The 21,696-nt window shown below is 34.8% G+C and overlaps 1 long non-coding RNA gene across 14 annotated transcripts in view; it reads left to right on the forward strand.

Annotated features, from left to right (window-relative positions):
• LOC121108184 overlaps positions 1-21,696 on the forward strand; it is a 138,361-nt gene that overhangs the window by 76,247 nt on the left and 40,418 nt on the right. For 6 of the 14 annotated variants that reach the window (XR_005842497.1, XR_005842503.1, XR_005842492.2 and 3 more), the window contains one exon: positions 482-501. The exons of 2 other annotated variants lie outside the window; for them this stretch is intronic. This is a non-coding gene — a long non-coding RNA (uncharacterized LOC121108184). Of the gene's footprint in view, positions 1-481; positions 502-5,383; positions 5,481-15,836; positions 16,129-18,632; positions 18,689-20,504; positions 20,585-21,696 lie in introns of those variants that run through there. 6 more of the 14 variants (XR_005842495.1, XR_005842501.1, XR_005842493.1 and 3 more) reach the window with 5 other exon arrangements.

Below are 21,696 nucleotides of genomic sequence, written 5' to 3' on the forward strand. Positions count from 1 at the left end.
AAAGTGTATCTAAGATAATGGTGTGAAGTAAGTGTCTACAAATTCATACATGGAAAAAAAATCAGACAGTTTTTTAATATGTTTGTTCAGAACACCAATAGGAAGAAGACCATACATTTATAGATTCATATAATAATTTAGTTTGGATATAATAATAATAATAATATAATTATTATATAATAATAATATAATATAATAATAATTTAGTCTCTAGAGGTCATCTAGTCCAACCTCCTACTCAGAGAAATACTAACTTTGAAGTTAGATCAAAATGAGAAAGATCCTTCCCAGTCAAATTTGAAAGTCCTAAGTGATGGAGGTTTCACAGCCTTGTTAAGCAACTTGTTCCAGTCCTTACAAACTCATTCTGAAATTATTTTTCTTATACCAAACTTATATCAAAGATTTTTACTGCAACTTGTTTTTCCAGTGTTCTCATCTAAGCTTATTCTGACTCTGTCTTCTCTTTTATTCTCTTTAGATATTAAAACCAGCTTTTAGGTAAGTACTCAACAGCACCATTATTGAAAATTTGTTGATTAGATAATCCTCCTATTTTGTAAATGACTCAAGTGGGTTTTCCAGGAGATGTAGGATTTAAACACATTCTGCCCTGATGATTGAATTGCTGGACTGCTGGTTGAAATTATGATTTCTAAATAATAAATTAACTACATTACCTAATTTATTGTAAAAATTCCTTCAGACATTAAACTTATGATATTATGAAGTCAATTAATTCCAAAAATATTGCACAACTTGCCTATTTCTGGAAATGAGGGAATAAAATCCTTCCCTGTCTTCTTAGTGATGCTTATCACATTTCCCCAACACTGTTGACATACTCGGTCGTTACTGACCCTGTTGGTATGGACTCTTGTTCTTAGTAGTCTTGGCAACGATATTCACAATCTTATGAACACTGAATAATAAACAGAAGTTAATAGAAAAGAATAGTAATTTTTAGTAAACAAAGTAATTATGATTCAGAAGTCCATACAGATAGGACTAATCATGCCTTTAGTATCTATCCATGAAAAGGGGAATGGGTGAGTGATTCAGAAATTGATATAGTACATCATAAGTGTCTAAACTTGGGTGAGGCAAATCACAAGAAATACTGCAGAAGAAAAAAACTATTCATAAAGAAGGAATGTGCATAAAAGTGGAATTTCTTAATTCATTTTTCTTTTATATTCCCAATATTTGGAAAGATTCACATGTCATGTGCTGTTTATATTTCATGGCTCATGGTGACTCCTTGAATATGGAATATGCTAATGTATGTGCATTAAAATTGTCATACTCCAGATATGTAATTAAATTTGTTATCTGAATGTAAGTAACTATCATTCTGAATACATCAGAATCACTTTGCTAAAATCAACACTTATTTATTTGATACAATTTCTCAAATATTGATTTACTTTCATTATGGTTTAGAGAAAGGTAAATTTTTGCTTCAAATTTGATCAAATACACGTGATAGCTACTTTAAATAATAATATCCTTTATTTCATAGAATAAGCTTTTAAAATTTGAATATAACCAAGACTGAAGCTGAAGTTCTCATTGATTCCTGAAGCTTAAAGGAGATAGTGATTTTTTTGTTGTTGTTGTCAATGTTTGTTGAAATTTCTCTTTTGTTCAAAGTAGCTGTCACATAAATAATCAGTTCCATGGATGTAAAAGCTAATATTTTCAGTCAATCTAAAATCTGCAAATAAATGAATCCTCAGATAACCTTCCACTACCTGGAGGGGCCTACAAGAAAGGTAGGGAGGGACTTTCTGGATGAGGGGAAATAGGTTTAAATGGGATAATGGCAGATTTAGACTAAATATTGGGAATAATTTATTATTATTATTATTATTTTGCTGTGAGGCTGGTGACACCCTGCAACAGGTTTCCCAGTGAGGTTGTGAATGCCCTCTCTCTGGAAGCATTCAAGGCCAGGCTGGATGGGACGTTGAACAAAAGGGTCTAGTGGGAGATGTCCCTACCTGTATCAGGGAGGGTGGAAGTAGATAATCTTAAAGGTTCTTTTCAACCCAAATCATTCTATGATTCTATGATTTACAGATTGATGTATTTTTTTTCATATGCTAATATAAGGGAAAATAATTTGGAGTTTAAACGTAGGGTTTATAAAGTTATAATTCAATCAATATACAAACCCATAGAAGTATATGCATCTTTTTGTATTTAAAATACATTCTATGTGACATTTCTTTAAAATTATTTCCAAAGAATATTCTTTAAAACTACTGCAGCTGTGAATTACATAACATGTATGTAGGTCACTTTGAAAGTAGTGCCTCCTACTAATTTCCATTGAAACTACAATAAACATAAAGTGCACAGTAACACTACTTGATAGAACAAATTCTCTTCTCCAAAACACCCTTTTTCAACATCACCACCATTAGCTATACATTTTCACTAGCAATGAAAAAGTGCCTCTATGCCACACTCCTAAAAATCTTCATGGTTCTCCAAAATAAAGCTTGTATTTCATATCACTGTTGCTACTGTTGCTACTGTTGAAATGCACCACCCACCTCCTCACCATGTTCACCTTCACTGTCTGATCTCCATAAACATTTAGCAAGCATCGATTGTCAATGAGTGCCATATTTTCCCTCATGGAGGAATTCAATTCCACACCCTTGCTTCATATGCTTTTCTATGTCAGACGCCATTTTGTGAGATTGCCCTTCTGCTGCCATCTGTCGCAGCAACAAAATATAATGAAATATTAGTGGGAATGTTCAACTTCTACTGCCATACCACCAACATGTGCCTCTGACATCATGGGCCAACATGATAAAATAAGAGTTATTATTTTTGAAACAACACTCTTAATTAATTATCTGTGATCATTTCACTAAATGTAGTAGATGTACTTAATAACTTGAAATTATAATAAACAGTAGTATATAACAAAACTTTTTGTATCAATATTTTAGCCTCTATGTCAATGAAATGTCATTGTTTGTTTAAGTGTATACTTATATATATACTGCACAGAAGTAGCATACAAATAATATAGCAATCTACAAAGATTCTTTTCAAATATACAGAAAGAAGTATCAAAAGCCTGGCTTTATCCCTCAAAATTTATAAAAGCTTACAGTTAAACAACTGATCTTTTCTTCTCTGGATTTGTTTAATGCACTTGAGCTTTGTAACAGGAAGCTAAAATGATGCTGCCAACTGAATTAATAGATTATTACAACAAGTTTTCAGTTCCTGCCTTGAGTTGCCAGAGATTAATCATGAATTAGCAATTATATCTATGGAAAATATCTTACTGCAACTTAGAACTGTTCTCCTGCCTGCTACCAATTCTATTCAATTATTCTCTGCCTTTATTTATTACAAATTCCCTTTGTACTTCCCATGCCTCTGATTCTGATGCACGTTCTCACATTTTCACTCTCCTTTCATTCTTACCCCTGAACTTCAAGACAGAGAAGGTGCAAGAATAACGTGAGAAAGAGCATATATCTCTCCATACTGAATAATCAAAACATTTGGGTATCCTTGTTAATCAGTTCAGAGTTTATGCCTACATATTAATGATGCAGGGAGTTACACCATGCTATCTCACCACTTATACACCGGAGTGCTTAACGGTTAGCAAGTGTAGTTTCAGGGGTTCCTCTTGCTATATAGTCTAGTCCAGGGCAGCCCATGGAAATGAATGTTTGAGCATTGTGATTAATTATATACTTACTGCAATTACTAGAGGCTATATTTCAGAAATATGGATCAAATATAAAATTTATATTTTTTACTCACATGTATTGAAAATGCAGATGACCAAAATGTCTGTCTAGTACTATTCACATAAATCCATCATCAGGCATTTAGGTACATACTTCATTTTCAAAATCTCCTACAATTCTTAAAATCTACTGGATTTTATGTAGAATTTGTTGTAAAAACAAGCAGAATTGTACTCAAAATATGTTGTTTCTTTAAATTTGTCAGTATACATGTATATTGTTTTCATTTTCATGGGTTAGTTAGCAGCTAAACTATTAGATAGACCAGAATGTTCACCAGTCAGCCCTGCATAACATCTCTCATGTTACACAGTCATCAGAGTTTTTAACATTGCTAATTAATCTGTGGTGATATTATTTAACAAAGGATTATTCTGCCAACTGGAAGCAAGTAATTCCCTATTCTCTTTCCTCCCTACCACCCTTACTTGCATCCATCCTGTATTATGAGATCTGTATCATCTCAAAATGATGCTAGAAATAAGCAAATGGAATATTTTAATATCTTATCTGAAGGATAAATTCTCCTAGAAGTGCAACTGCTGTCCAAATATAGGACCTTGGCATCAGCAGACTGCAGAAACTCACATCCAGTTTGAGATTCTTGCTGAATGCCCTCATTAGAGGTCTTTTGGTTAATAGCTCTTTAACGTACAATTTCATCATGACAACTAAAACTGACATTTCAAAAGGTAGGTGGATTGTACATAACAGGACCCCTCTTGACATTCTTTGTTTCCTTGAAGTCAGCTTTCAGATACGTTTACTGCATTTTCATTATGTAGCACATCAATGCAGAAGGTCCCTTCCTTCCTGTCAGCAAGATGCAATCAGAGCAGCACCCAGGGCCAGAGAGCTATTCTTGCACAGATCACTGTGCACTTAAAATAGTGTCTTTCACTTACTTGGGGAAATCAATTGTATTCCAAACCACTAGTTTAATATAAGGAGAAGAAGCTAAAGGAAGCTAAACAAAAGATTATGTTCTAAAATATTCTACATCACTGCAATGAGGATGTAAAGAAGATGCAAAGGAAATGCAGCTGACTAAATTAGTTGCTGCTGAAGACCTGCATCTGCACACAGAAGATTCTCTTGGGAATTACGTCCGGGGGAAAAAAAAAAAAAAAAAAAAAAAAAAAAGAGAGAGAGAGAGAGAGAGAAAAGAAAGAAAAAAGAAGAAAAAAAAAAAGAAGAAAAAGAAAAAGTCAAAACTCAATAGGCAAAAGTAGTCTTCTGCAACTTAAATATGGTTAACAGAAAACACACTGATAGAATATATTAATCCATTAATCGCCTCTTAATTGAGTTGATAAAAGGGCAATTAGATATGAGAAAGGCAAAGAAAACAGTTTGGAAAAATTCTTCTGAGACAAGAGAAGGTTCTTAGGTCTTTGCTTTCCAGCAGTGACCTTGGCATTGTGTTTATTTGTTAAAAACCACAATGACACTAGTTTGATGCTCTTGCAGAACTAAAAATGGCAGGAAATTGTAGTGCTTAATTAACTGAAGTTTTACTGAGAGTCCTATGAGACCTATTGTGTCCTTGCTCCATTTTTGAGTTCTTTCCTGTTCTCCTCCTTCCTCCATAGGAAAACAATTGGAGTGTCTCAGGTTGAGGAAAATGGAGAGTCCAAAAGAAAAATTTGTTGGCAACCTCTCATCAGACCCTAACTGACACTACTTCAGCCTATATCTTGAGGATATAAATTAAAGATACATGTTTTTTAAGTCCTATATGATTGCTTTTGTTTCTCATTTTCTCCTTGATTTTGTTTGATTTTCAAAAGAGGAAAAACTGCTCAAAACCCAGCAGTAGAACTTTCACTGTCTTATTTACAATGGGGTGCTTGACAAAATAATTTTAACCAAAATACACAATCTGAAAGGGGAATTGTGATGGTTTTTGACTGATTACTCTTCACAACTGTGTGATCTCAACATAATTGGCACTTATGTCTTATTCCATTTCATGTGTGCTATCTAACCTATGTTCATTTAGTCTATAATTTTCTGAACCTTTTCATAAAATTCAACCATGTTTTTTATGTCAACCATGCAATATCTCAGGAATCGGAACCTTTCCTGCTTAAGCTGTACAAAAATAGGATCACATTTTTGATTATGTTTGCTTATTTAATAGATTTTCACTAGAAATCTTCTGCAATAGAAGTCCATAACCAAAAAGTTTTTATACCTACTTGCCCTAAAATTCAACATACTGACCAGGATCTGAAGAAAAGATAAATTTAGAGTTGGACTTTCTTCCTACTCATTGCATAGCTGGAAATTTTTTTCAGTAAGATTTGTCCTTCCTAGTTAAATTTCTGTGAAGGAAGTCATGTTTTAGAAAGCAGCTCTTAGGAATGATATAATGATTTCAGGCATGTTTCTTTGTAATAATAGATACACTGGAATTATTCAAAGTACTTCATAAAAATGTGCAGGTACACATAATCGGTCACTGAAACTCTCTACCACAGATCATGTCGCCTAACCATTTCTGGTTAAAAAATTTAACCTTGAAATCAATGTTCCATGAGATAAGTGCCACTCTAGATATATACCATTAAACTTCTCTAATAAAAATGTTTTTTGGTCTCAAACCAAATGTCCTGCTGAGTTCCCATAGTACATACAGCCATAGATTCATAAAATGGCTTAGGCTGGGGATACCTTGCAGATCATCTAGTTCCAACTCCCCTGCATGGACAGGGTTGCTAGCCATTGAATCAAGGTGTCCAGGATCCCATCCAACCCGGCCTTGAATGCCTCCAGAGATGGAGCATCCAGATCTTCCCTGGACAACCTGTTTCAGTGTTTCACCACTCTCTGAGTAAGAAATGTCTTCCTAATATCCCACGTAATTCTCCCTTTTTAGTTTAAAGCTTTTCCCCTTTATCCTATTACTATCTATCCATGTAAAAAGTCAGTCCCTCTCCTGCTTTTAAACTCCTTTCAGGTAGTGGAAGGCCATACTGAGGTCTCCCCAGAGATGTCTCTTCTCCAACACCCTCAATCTTTCTTCATAAGAAAGGTGCGTCAGTCCTCTGATCTTCGTGGCCCTCCTCTGGATCCATTCCAACAACTCCATATCCTTCCTGTACTGGGAGCCCGGACACAATACTTTAGATGGGGCCTCAGAAAGGCAGAGTAGAGGGAAACAATCTCCTCTCCCTGATGGCCACCCCTCTGTTGATGCAGCCCAAGATACTGTTGGTCTTCCAGGCTGCAATAACACACTGCTGACTTATGTTCAGCTTTTCATAGATCAGGCCCCCCAAGTCCTTCTTTACAGGGCTGCTCTCAATGAGGTCTTCTCCCAGTTTGTATATATTTCTGGGACTGTCTCAACACAAGTGCCACATTGTGCACTTGGCCTAGTTAAACCTCATTAAATTCTCACATGCCAAATTTTCAAGCATGTCTAGCTCCCTCTGGATAGCGTACATCCTTTCTACTGTGTCAGCTACACCACTCAGCTTTGTGTCATCAGCAAACATGCTGAGGGTTCTCAATCTCACTGTCTTTGTCATTGATAAAGATGGTGAAGAGTGCCGGTCCCAAGATGAACTTCTGGGGGACAGCACTCTCGACCAACCTCCACCTGGACATAGAGCTATTAACAACTCTCTGGCTATGACCATCCAACCAGTTTTTTATTTACTTAATAGTCCAGCCTTAAAATCTGTATCTCTCCAAATTAGTGACAAGGATGTGGTGCAGGACCATGTCAAAAGCCTTACACAAGTCCACACAGACAACATCATTTGCCCTTTCTTTGCCCATCAGTGCTGTCACTCCATCCTAGAAGGTGACCAGATTTGTCAGGCATGATCTGCCGTTGGTGAAGCCATACTGTCTGTCTCACATCACCTTCACATCTCACATGTGCTCCATGGTCTTCCCAGGCACACAGATGAGGCTCACAGGCCTGTAGATCTTTTGGTCTCTCTTTTTCCCTTTCTTAAATATGGGAATGATATTTTCCTTTTTCTAATCAATCATATTAGTTTTATTTTCCAATCGATTTTTAGCTTTTTTTTTTTTTTCAGAGAACAAGCAGATGAAAGTGGTAGATAAATATAGTTTGACAACATTCATTTACATATGCAGATTACTAGTAATTAATTCTATTATCCTTTAATTCTATAATAGTCAATTTAAAGTTGTCTGTTAACCTCAGAATTATTGTGATCTAACAGATCAGTGACTATCCAGGGAATATTTCTTTATTTTTGTCTAATTGAATAGAAAATACCCAGTGTTTAAAGTTTTTATTCAGAATTTCTCAAGAGCAAGATTTTTTTCTATCTAAAATTCAAGTTCTTGGGCATATATAGTTAGTGGAAAAGCTTGAATTTCAGCTAAAAAAAATATTTCACATTATTCAATGGACCAGAACTCATGTACGAAATTTCAAATGCATTTCTTAATTCTTAAAAGGACAAACAAGTAGAAAAGTTACTTCCTATTTAATGCATGATTTCTTCTTATTATCATTTTTTAAAGGCAATTCTGCTACGTAGTACTATGAAATAAAATTCAGGAGGTTGCATACCATGTCTTTATCCATTTTTCACCTTATGTTTTTTTTTAAATGATACATTTTTTAGTTACTACGTTTAATCTGTACATCCCTTCTACTGCTTTCTGCACTAACTGCCTGAGTAGAGACTGTAGATGATATTTTGGAGTTATATCCCCACCTCATTCCAAACATGTCTTACAACAGCTCTTTTAACAGTTCTGCTTTAAAACAAACAAACAAACAAACAAAAATCTGGGTAAGGTTTAGAAACAGTTTGTTGAAACGACAGTGATAGTATATATGATCATGTGTAACTCTGTCTTTTCCTCTGTACTGCTTGAAAATAATCTTTCCTTTTAACTCTTCCTCCCTAGCTTAGATTCATCCTTGAATTCTTTCTGAGTCTTATCTCTCTGGTTTTTTTTTCTTCCAGAAGTTTTCTTCTGAATGCCTACTGCTTTCTCACTCTGAAAGTTTTTAAACCAAGTCAATTTAGCACAAATCTGCTTCTCCATTCGATAAATACTGCATTCAAAAATAGTGAACTTCCAAGCCAGCATGAGAAGAAGTTCTCTCTGATTTACTAATTATTGCATTTTCACTAGTATTTTATTTCTCCAGAGATTACATCATCTTGAAATGCTGTCAGCTTAAAGAAGTGGTGTTTTGTAGAGAGATTCTATTTTATGAGTAAATTTCAAAGCCTGAAAACATCAAGTGGATTTACAGTTCATTCAAATTTCTTTCTCCACCATCCTTAGTTGGTAATATATTCTTCAAAGCAATTTATATGCAAATATTTATTTAAGGAAAGGAGAAGATGAGTGAGGTAAAAATGCAAGCTACACTGTATTCATTGCAATATATTTTCTTGAAATCAAAAACTCTTCTTTCAGCTACAACAGTGGAAACTTGGATTAGTAATGGCATTAGTGTTGAACTTGTTCTGTTTCCACATCTCTGCATTTGAGAACGAAACAGAGGCTGCTTAGTACTCTTGACCAGAGGAGTTTTATTCTATTTTTAGATTTGTACAAATTCACATAATTTGTACAAACTTTGATCTTTGTAGACATTTGAGGTCTACAAAGCAGTTTAGCCTGCAGTGGTCTGCAAGGGCCACATAGTCCATCTGGGCTACATATTCCCTTGGAGAATGAAGTTTGTGGTTAACACATATAACCTATATCATCATGTTTTCACCACAATTGGTTCCTGAACTTGCATTAATCTAGCTTCTCATTGCTACTGTCACACATTGCTAAAGCAAGGGGATTAAAGAGGAAGAAGTAAACTGCTATGATTTGGATGTTGGGAGAAATATAGGAAAGAGGTGAGAACAATGATTTGAAATACACAAACACACATATTATCTATTTATCTGTCTATCCATCTATGTAATCTACTGATATGTATAGGTAAAATATGTGTGCGCATATGATCAAAATATGCAACAATTTAGACTTAAATAAATGAAGTAGAAAAAAAAAAACACAAAAAGCAGTGATCAAGAATCTTATTAAAAAGCAGGACCAATCAAAACAACAACAATCCAGTTCTAAACTACGTCTGACTTTGAGAACTGCAAAAATCAGATATACACACAGCTTTGTGTGTACTGCTGAATCGGTGACAGCTCACTATTCTCGCTCTGACTAACCATCATAGGATCATTAAGGATAGAAAAGGCTACTAAGATCATCTAGTCCAACCGTCCATCACCACCTTGACTTACAAGTGAAAGTAGTCATTTTTGACCTGACAGGAATGGCTGCTACTTACACTTTCAAAAGGATCTTTTCCAATTGAGAATTACTATGTTTGAATATTGTTATTTTTCTACATAAACACCAAAACTTACCACATGATACCTGACATAATGTTGAGAAGCAAAGCAGTTTTTGAGTCCAAAATGTTACACTTCAAAAGAATAATAAAAGACAATAATGTCAATAATCTGTCAGCTTACTGGACTGAATTCTTTTAGGTGGAGGTTTTCATTTATATGTCTGTACATTAAAAACTTACTGTCATCTTTATTTTCAAAGGATAGCTATCAGTAGTAAAAAAATTAACAACAAAAGTCTGTTCTTAAGTCTCTTTTATGTCATTATTAAGCCCAATACCATTTTCTCTAGTCACTTGGAAATGCAGCTGAGACATCTCTTCACAAAATCCTTACATCCTATTTTTCTTACTCCTTTTTTTTTTTTTTTTTTGCAATATTTGTTGTGAATAATAGTACATCTGGAGTATCCTTGCTTTTGCTACTTAAAAATTCATCATTACTTTCATAGTTGTATGATTTGTATGATTTTTGTGTGATTACTTGAATTATAGTACTTTGGAGGGTGAATGATTGCATTTCAAAACTTACTCCTTAAAGATCTTCAAAGGCAGAAAGCAGCCTGCAAATTTACTACACTGTTTCCAAACAAGGAAACAATCTAAGCACCTGTTCAAAACCCCTGGAAGGATTTTTAAGACTGTTTTGGCTTTAATTTTAGATTCAGGTCCAGATTTCACTGTTGATCAGATGGGGATCTAAAGTGGGAATACCAATAGGCCAATGATATTGTAGGCCTGTTCCTGATGACCAGGAGAGAGCTAGAGAGTCTGTCTTCATAGAAACAGGATTGAACAGAATTAGTTCCAAAGTAAGAAATGTAAGTCTATACAAAGGAAATGAGTGGCTAGTTTTTGATCAGGGAATTCAAAAAAGTTTATTTTACTTGACTTTAGCTTTACTTGACTTAAATTTAATTTTGCAAATCCCAAATGGACAATGAAATTGCCAAAAGAAGTTGACAAACTGTTTTGACTATCCAGCCTTCATTTTCTAGGCTGGAAATCTCAAACCAGGTTTCCCTCTGGTCCTGTGTAGTATCTGACACCCTTCCTAAGATGATCCGTATAGAACAGAGAGTAGGAAATACCTATTGTTGCCAAATTTTGTGCATATAAGTCATGTACAAATATTTGATAAGCTAAATCAGAGTTGATTTTGTATCTTGAGTAGGCCTCCAGTGACTCTATGAGGAAGTTGGACACACGTAGGCAACTACTGCTTCAAAAAGCATATCTTTGATCTTTATATCAGAGCTATATGTTGATCCCTGGTTCTTGAAACAATTTGTACTCCCCAGTGAATTTTGTCTGTCCTGGTAGTCCTACCATCTTAAATCATTTTGTAGGTGATCTGTCTCTCTGGCATTAATGGTTTGCTGAAGAAGTTAAGCTCCAATTTCTTTTGTAAGAGCCTGGAGAAAAGCAGGTAGATTTTGCCAGGGATCTGACACTTTACATGTATCTCTATGATAAAGGTTTTGACCACACCTGGCACTGCAGTCTATGTGGGTATATTGCTTCAGCAATTGGGCAAATTCAGTCCTGATCAAGCTGAAGTGGACCTAATCTATGGGTATGTAACTCCTACTCTGTCTTTTAATTAAGCATACTAAGGGTACATTTTTTTTTTTCCTTCCTATTGTTTACCCATTAAGAAGAACTGCATGAAGTTTGTTAACAGATTTTTTTTTCATATGTAATTATGCTTTTATACATTTCTTTCCTATATTTTCTCCTTTTTAAGCAAACAAACATTTTTAGGGAAAAAGAAAATTGTCATAAGGACTAACAGAATCTTTCAAGAAAATGACAGCAGAAGGATGTAAAATTCCAAAGCAGAGTGCAAATGGAAATATCCCAGTGTAAATGTTACGAGATTTGCCAGATGAATTGTTTTAAATACACCAATAAGCTCATTAGATGAATCAGAAACATTCACTTTGCCATCAGTCTTCATTAGTTGCGGTTGGTGGGTTCCAGATTAGAATCACAGAAGATGAATTCAGCTATGCCACAGGTATTTATATGCCTGAGCACCTTGTCATGTAGATAGATTAATCTTCTTGCAAAAATTCAAAATCATGTCTGTAGAAGAGGATACAGGATAAGGAATAAGAAAAACTTTATGTATTGCGCTCTGTGCACAAACAAATTTCTTTATGACTTAATGCAGACTTCTGGTTACCTTATTTTCTAGACATTTTCTAAAAAAAGGTAATATGTGTATCAGAAAATTAATTACAATCAATGCTATCAGCAGCCTTCTACAAAATTATGCATTTTTAGGACACAAAACATAGCATAGAAAGAGATGTTACAATGTGCTATAAAAAGTGAATGAAAACACACAAACCTGTCATTCTGCTCTGTGCTGGAAGTAAAAGCCATATAAGTTACTGTGATGCATTGGCTGACACAGAGTTTTACATATTTATTTCGTCAAGTTGTTGTTTCCATTCAGTAAGTACTCCCAGTACACAAAAACAAATATCACCTTCATTAGTCTTTCCTCAGGGATACAGACTTATTAGCATTAAACAGACTGCTTCTGATCTGGTTTAATGTTAACGAGATCTCCACATAAGAATCTTGCCACACCACTGCAAAGTGGAGGAGACTGATTAATACAAATTAAATATTAAAGGTGGAATTTTTAATTGGCTTCATGTAAAATTAGTTTTCAGTTCATTATTAATTCAGTGGGAAAGTTTGGATGACAATATATTACTTTCATTTTTAGGGAGTCAATCCAAGGCACACAAATTGCCAGTTCCTCTTTTAAATTAACTATATTTGCACATGAACATTATAGTTAAAGAAACAAAGAGTTATATTATTTTGTGAATAGCATTAGGATATTATCTTTCTTTTTAATGAGGTGAATATGTATAACTTCTGTTAGATCTTACCAATGAAATCATATGGCTAGTGTGTGGGTGAAAAACCAACAAATGAAGGGCATATATGCTGAAGTCCTGCAGTAGAAGAGGATCTCAATCTTTGTCTGCAACTATAGTGAAGCAAAGATTTCATCTGGATGCCTTTCTCCAATGTTACCACTTTATTTTTAAAGAGATAGAAAAATAAGTTCCTAAACAACTATATTATTAAAGGAAAGTTTTAGCAAAAGCGGCAAAAGTTAACAGTGCCTAATCAAACTCCTTTGTAAGCTGCCTTTGCGCATTTAAATAAGTTTTTGTATTCACAGTCTCATTTTTCTCTTTTGTCAATTACTGCCTAATAGTACCACTGTGCATAGTTATGTCCTCTAACCTCATGGTGAGTGGAATGACTCTTTCTGTCTCTTAGCTGTCTGTTCATTCACTTAAGCACCTGCACAAAGAAAGATGAAGTTTCCCATTTGTTGATGCAGCAAGAAAGTAAATCCAGCCAATTCATTACTTCCATCAACAAGCAATCAATACAAGCTCAGGAGAGAAGAATTTCAGGACAGAAGAAATAATTTCTGGTATTTCATTCCTGAGGCACTTGGACAGGCTTGAGAGGTGGACCCATGCCAACCTCATGTAGTTCAACAGAGCCAAGTGAGGAGCAAAAAGTCCACATGTGGGTTGGGGCAATCTCAAGCACAGGTACGGTTTGGGCAGAGAATGGCTTGAGAGCAGCCCTCAGGAGGAGGATTTGGGTGTGCCTGATGATGAAAGATTCAAAATGAGATGGCAATGTGCACTTGCTCCCCAGAAGGCCAACTGTATCCTGGATTGCATCAAGAGGAGTGTAGCCAACATGTGAAGGGAGGTGATTCTGCCCCTCTACTGTACTCTCATGTGACCTTCCTGGAATATTCTGTCCGGTTCTGGAGCCCCCAATACAAGAAAGACACGGAGCTGTTGGATAAGGTCCAGAGGAGGTCCGCAAAGGTGGTCAGAGGGCTAGAGCACCTCCCCTACAAGGACAGGTGAGAGAGTTGGGGCTTATCATCCTAGAGAAGAGAAGGCTCCGAGACCTTATAGCAGCCTTTCAGTACCTGAAGGGGGCCTACAGGAAAGGTGGGGGTGGCATTTTTCATAAGGGAATGTAGCAACAGGATGAGGGGAAATGGTTTTAAACTGAAAGAGTGTAGATTTAGACTAGATATTAGGAACAAAATCTTTATAGTGAGGGTGGTGAGAGCCCGGAACAGGTTGTCCAGTGAGGTTGTGAATGCCTCCTCCCTGGAGGTGTTCAAGTCCAGGCTGGATGGGGCTTTGAGCAACCTGGCCTAGAGAGAGGTGGCCCTGCCTACAGCAGGAGGATTGGAACTAGATGATCTTAAAAGTCTCTTCCAAACCAAACCATTCTATCATTCTATGGTTATTCAAAGTAGACGATCGTATGGTCTGCAGTATTTGTTTTGATTTTGGTTTTGTTACTCTTTTTATTAGTTGTGGCTTATATTTATTTATTTATTTTAACAATAGAAAAGTATACTTCATGTACTTATAAGACACAACTAAAGCATATGGGGCCCTGATCAACCTGATGTGCCTGACTTTGTGGCTGGCAACCCTGCCCACTGCAGAGGAGTTGGAACTACATGATCTTAGGTCCCTTCCAACCCAAGCAATTCTATGATTCCATGATTCTGTGTTTCAGATACATGGAATCATTTCTGCTATTTATGTACTTGTCCCTCAGTGCTGCTGGTCTTTACACTTGATAGAGTTAGAAACCAAATCAAATGTTTATCTTCCTGTGATGATGATGATAATAAAAATATTTTAATAATATGTTCAGATCAGATCAAAGTAGACTTTTCAAAACCATATTATTTGCTGTTTAATTAACAGCATTTCTGAATCAGATCATTCAGTCAGTGAAAACCTCACAATTTAGTGACACTACCTTAGCTAGGTCTTGTGCTCCTATGCTGGCACACAACAATGCTCTACATCTTCCGTGACGTGCCCTGTAGCTCTGCATACCACATGCATGTAATGGAAAAAGCATTTTCTTTTGAAGCCATCTGTTTGTTGACTGGCTCTGATGATCTAAATGAGAAGTGAATGACAGGAATATGCAAAGATCAAGTAGTAAAACAGGTGCTATGTTTTGTGTTAATGGGTATATTTTAGTGGAATGCAGCAACCAAACAAACTACATGAATAGAGTAATACATTTTTGCATTACATTATTTAATATTGATCAATTCAATGTCTTTTCTATATGCAAAACTCTAAATATTCACAATGAAATAAAATTAATTTCTATGCAGTCCTTGCACGCAGGGAACAAACAAACAAATTTCTTTCCTAGCTATAAATATTGCTGCCTTGCTGCTTAAGCTCAGGTTCTTTTTTTTTTTTTTCCCCAAGCATTAATGTGATAATTTTTGTCTATCACTTTGACAGGTAAATCATGGTATAATCTGTGAAGCTAAGTGCAGATTTTCAATAATCTGTTTACAGTGTTGCAATTACTTTGCACTAACATAGAAGCCTCTTTCTGGATTTTTTTTCTTTTCTCTAAGCTTTCTTCAAGTATTAGTGCAGGAATTTCATTGATATAAGACAAAACCACAGAGACTGACATTTTAAGATTTTCTCATCATTTTTTCATCATCATTGTATATGGTCATTGCCCTGTCCCTTGATGGGGCCAGGTTGGACAGCCTGGTCTAGTACTAGATAGTTGGTGGCCCTGCTTGCGTCATGGAGGCTGGAGCTTTATGATCCTTGAGGTCCCTTCCCACCCAAGCCATTCTATGATTCTATGATTCTATTCAGCACCACTGAGGCTGCACCTTGACTACTGTGTTTGCTTTTGAGCCCCTCAACGTATGAAAGATGCTAAGGCCTTTGAGCATGTCTAGTAAAGTGCAACACAGCTGTGACAGACCTGGAGCACAAGTCTTATGGGGAGCAGCTCAGGGAAATGAGACTGTTCAGTCTGGAGAAGAGTAGGCTTGGGGGAGACCTTATCGCTCTCCACAGTTCCCTGAAAGGAGTTTGTGACAAGGTGGGAGTTGGCATCTTCTCCTGGGTAATGGCTATAGGATAAGAGGTAATGATTTTAAGTTGCACCAAGGGTGGTTCAAGTTGGATATTATGAAAAAATTATCCTCGGTAGGAGTGGTGAGGTGTCAGAACAGGCTGCTTAGAAAGGTGGTGGAATCCTGGTCCATAGATGTATTCAAGAACCATGGAGATGTGGTACTGAGAGTCATTGTTAGTGGACGTGGTGGAGGTGAGCTGACAGTTGGACTAGATTATATTAGAGGTCTTTTCCAGCCTTACTGATTCTATGGCAAATTAAACACATTCTTTTTCTTGAAGCTTAGAACAGGAAATAACAGATGAGTTAATGTCAAATTTGAAATGAGAGGCAGAGATCTGAGTCAGAACACTTGCACACACCTCAGACTGAAAGAAATCTGTTCATCACTGTAAAAACTTTCAGATTTTAGGTCTAGGTTTATGCACAAATAATTACTAAAGAAAAATAGGGAACCAACAAATTTCACTCTATAATTCTAGAAGCCTTTTCATAAGGAAATTACAGCTATGTTAGGCCATCATGAAATAAGCACTCAGAACAACAAAGAGTTGTTGTGAATATTTCCTTCGTGACTTAAAATGTCTTCTGCACTGCTCCAAGAATACTGCTTAGTGCACTGGCTAAAGCTTGAATGCAGCTTATATTGATAGTTTCAAAGAAAGATGTGCAAATATTTCTCATTTGTTCTGTCTGGAATGAAAACTAGGAAAAAAAACAAAACAAAACAAAACAAAACAAAAACATGGTTTATAAACAGATCACTGATGCAGAAACAGTAAGCCCAATGGAAATTCAAAATTATGACATGATGAACTGAGTGTCAGAGTAGAGGTAGCATAAAATTAATCCGAGTTAGACTGACTCTTAATTTTGCTTATGCTGTCTTAAAACTGTTTACATTAACTTCTGTGTTAAGAAGATATAGTTGGAAAGTGAAGGTGAGAGGGTGTTTTTAATTAATCTATTCCTCTGCATGAAAAAATAAATAAATAAATAACTGCAAAGGAATATGGAAAGAAGAAATTTTATCAGTGAGATACTTTAATCAGATGATCAACAATCCTGAGGAAAGATAATTTAATCCAATCATTTTTTAAATCATTAACTCTTCCCTGAATGTTATATGCATCACAGCTTCTATAGAGATTGATTTTAAAAGGCATTATAATTACTATTATTACTATTACACAGAATGTAATAATAATTTCTACTTGACAAGAGCTTCACAGAAATTGAACAAAATCAGCCTCTTCCCTGAGAAACTGCAAACTGCATGTAACTGCTGGTGCTCAACTGAAGAGATAAGCAGATTGTGTGGATGCTGTAGAAACATGAGAACCAGTGGGCGATGGTATAGACAAAGTAACAGCTTAGGAAAACAGTCTCTAAAGGAGATTTCTTAATGAATATATCAAAGAAAAACTGCAGCTAATGAGACCAGAGTAATTAAAAAGAAGATAACAAAGTGGAGGTTTTAAGGTCTATATGCAGCTATGAAAAGTCTTCAGAAAGAATTGTGAAGATTACCAAAATCGGATTTCTTTATGTTTCTTCCAGTATAGCTTTGTATTATTTTATACATGCTTACCCAGGCTATAAAAAAATCAAGGAGTTGATGATTCTTAATACATAGTTTGGGTAGTGATAATCTTCACAGTGGCTGAAAAAAGGAATTACTAGAAAGAGCTTATCTAAGCAGGACTTTCATTTCACTACCCTATTTCACTACACACAGAAAGTTTCAAGACATCATGATACAAATAGGCTTTGGAAAGTAAACAGTGATGGTTACGACTAGCAATCTAAAACTCTAGTCCATACATTTGCCTGCAAAAATCATTAATTTATTCATGATTTCAGTTGTCCATGCGAAGATCTAAGAGTGGTTTAGGCAAATAGTAAATTCTAGTAAATAATCCTTTACATCCATAATAATTATGATTTATATACGTCTGTGTTTATAAATATAGTTCTCCTACAAAGAGAAATAAATAATAAATAAAGTAATAAAAAAAAAAAGGTAGGATCCAAAAACAAAGAACTGCTTTCAAAAAATGAACTCTGAGTTAAAGTTGGAGACTCATTCTTCAAAATTTTGTTCCAAAAAACATTGCTCAGCCCTGGCTAAACTGAGTAAAAGTGAGCAACCAACCTTTCTCTGGGGAGAAAGGAAAAAATCCAGAAAAATGAAGTCGAGTGCTGACGGAAGGTAGCCATTGTCTTGCACATTTGCAGTCAAGCCATTTCATTAAAATTTGTTCCTTATTCCTGGTGTTCTAACTCAACAGGGAAATTTGCTGCAGTTTATTAGACTCCTGCTTCTCCTGAGAGACATAGCATATCAGAGGGCTTGTCTGTTTAATGCTGTCTCAGTGTTTCCTCTTGGGAGAATATACCATTTTCACTCCCTCAAGTGAACAGCATTTGAAATCAGTTCTGATTACTGCTCTCCCTATTTCATCCAGGTTCAATTAGTGGAGGATATTGAAGCTGTGAATTACCTGCCATCCAAAGATTCCTGGTATGTTTACAAAAGCAAATGGACTACATTATAAGGATATTGTATATGAAACTTGAGCTATTTATTAATACTTCTTACAGCACCCTAGTGCAAACATTAGCTAGGAAATGAACCCTATGGTTATTTCCCTCAGTATGATTTGATTTCCATTCCAGCAACATGACCAACCTATAAAAAAAGTTGGAAACACTACAAGAATATAGAGTATTTCCACTAAAGATTCAGGAATACTCCATTGAACAAACAAACAAACAAACAATAGTAATAACAACAACAAATTCAAGCTCATTGAAGAAGAGGAATTTTAAGATGTCTAGTGGATTTCTTGTATGGCAGTCTGATTCGCTTTGAATTTCCATGCAATAGCTCACTCTTTATGTAAGAAATGAATCTATATCATCTTTTCAAAGATACTGCACTATGAATAGTAGTTTAAGGTTAGATTTTGCCTACAGGCAAGGAGCAGTGAAATAAAACTACTTCTAAAGCCCAATTTACCTGACTGTATGAGGTTTGATTTGAGCATTGTCTAACAAATATCTGTGATCAGACAGGGTACAAAAAATGTGACAAATCAGTAGAGCAATTTGATCATGAAGAAGCTTTGGAAAGTATATTTGTTTTGATTTTTCTGTTTACCTTTCTGTCTCAATAGAAAAAATATGACTATCTTTAATGTTGAGTTATTTATGGGACATAACCACCATTAATTTGAGTTAAACTGTTCTTTACACCTGAGAAAAAGACTACTGTATTTGATAGTATCTCTTAATCAATGAGTCAAAATTTGGTATTAAGATAATATCAATTAGCACACAAATAACTACCCACTACAGTTCTCAGCATCTACTCATATACATGAAGAGTGTAGAGTTTTATGACTTTCTCTGTAGCAAAAGACATAAGATATATCATTACTGACCGTGAATAAGAACTTACACATTGGTGTTTGCCATAATATAGTCACAACACCACTTATAGACATCTTCATTAACTTTATAATGGCTATTTTTCTTGACCTATGATCAGAATGTTATGCTGCTCAAGTAGGGAATGATAAGCCAATAGATTTTTAAAGCATTTAGGTATCAAAAGATGCAAATTATTTCAAAACCAGGTAGAAATCTAATTTTAGTGGGGCTCTTCTACATCCTTAAGCACCTAAATATCTTTCAGCATCTAGCTTAGGCTGACTAATATTACATTGTCAGTTAATGCTGTTGTAGTGTTATGAATAATTATAAAGTCATAGAATCCAGATGCATATGACTTTTTGATAGCATTTGACAACTTTTTATACATTCTCCTGTTTCCAAACAGAAAATAGAAACAGAAAAATGAAGTCTTCTGTGAGTTGTAGTTCATTCTTCTCTTCTGAGTCCAAGAAACTGGAACTCAGGAAGTTTATCAACAATCCATGGAACTGTAGCTTTAACTCCTTAACTCCCGGTGCACTACATGACATTGTGATGTGGAATACCAATGAAAAATGTGAAACCATGACAATATGCTAGTTGAACATGCAGTGTTTTGTTAGTCACAATGTATTTATGATATATTAATCTTTAGTGATGGAGTTTTCTGAATAAATTCATTTGATTACTTAAATTATTGGTTTATTTTTTAATAAGTATTTTCAAGTAAAGGATGAAAGATACTGTAACATTCGAGTAACTAACTATAGCAATTACTGATTTTGAGAATATTATTGTTATTATGAACCATAATCTGTGATTTATAGCAGCAATAATGTTTGGGGATTTTTTAATTATTATTATTTTTTTTTTATTTAAGTTAAAAGATGCAATACATTTAGCACCTACACTGGTGAAATCAATTGCTTCCAATGTCGAATGAAAACTCCTACCAATCAGAACTCAGAAGTCACACAGGAAGGTAATAACGACAGGAGTTTGCTAGCTCATTCAGTACCTCTAAGACAAAGTTGAAGCAGAATTTTGACATCTTCCTGCTTTTTTCCTTAAATTAGATCTAAAATAAAATTCATGCAACAGCATTAGCTCCAAAGTATTCATGATTAACTCTTTCCTTGTTCATATGGTATTACATATGGTACACTTAGTAAATTGCTGAAATATTCTGTCATAACACTGAACATACATCACCAAGAATACATACATTACATTTGATTATTTTGCTACTTCTAATTTGAGACATTACTACAAATAGTATCACTGATCACTGATCTGGAGTTTAATATTAATTTGATATTTCAATATTTTTATTATTGTTATGTATTTATTTATTTATTTTGTGGGAAGGGCAGATAGTAAAAATCATTTTGCAATGATATTTGGCAATATGGAACTCTCAGAGAAGTATTTTCCTAAAATATTGCTCAAAGTACACTTTCTCTTAAAAACTACAGTAAGCTAAATAAGTACATTATTTTATATTCTCCTAATTTTAATGGTAAAAAGAAACTTATACTTCTCTGTGTTTGTGTGCATTAATGTAGATTCTGTAGTAATTAAGAAAACTCTTAAAGATTACAAACATAGTTCATAATATTTTCAATCTTTAATTACATTAAAGTAATTGACCTGCACTCTTCAGTTAAAGCTGAAGTCATACATTCCTTATATGTCAGAAAAACAGATGGAAAGTTGAACTTCTGTTTCACGTACATCCTTTGGGTTGTTTAAATTGGTATTATTTGAGTCGTAGCAATGTGATATGGAAATGTTATACTGGTAGTATGAATATTTGCAGATAACTTTATGTAGTGTCATGATGAACATTAGTTTCGTATTGTCTGAGTAAATTTGAATTGCAGTATTTATCAAGATTCTTATAGAACATGGAAGAGTTTGCTGAATTTTTGGAAAAATCTTAAATTTGCTTTATGATTTACTCTAAATTAAAATAGAAACTTTATAAAATGGAAATTTGAATGTTCTTTTCACTTGAACAGTTACTAGCAATGATTACATTTGTTAATTGAGATAAAAATGACACAAAATATTGAGTGTAAGTTTCTTGAAAGA

This window comes from Gallus gallus, chromosome 1 (assembly GCF_016699485.2).
Source record: "Gallus gallus isolate bGalGal1 chromosome 1, bGalGal1.mat.broiler.GRCg7b, whole genome shotgun sequence".
NCBI classification, from domain to species: domain Eukaryota; kingdom Metazoa; phylum Chordata; class Aves; order Galliformes; family Phasianidae; genus Gallus; species Gallus gallus.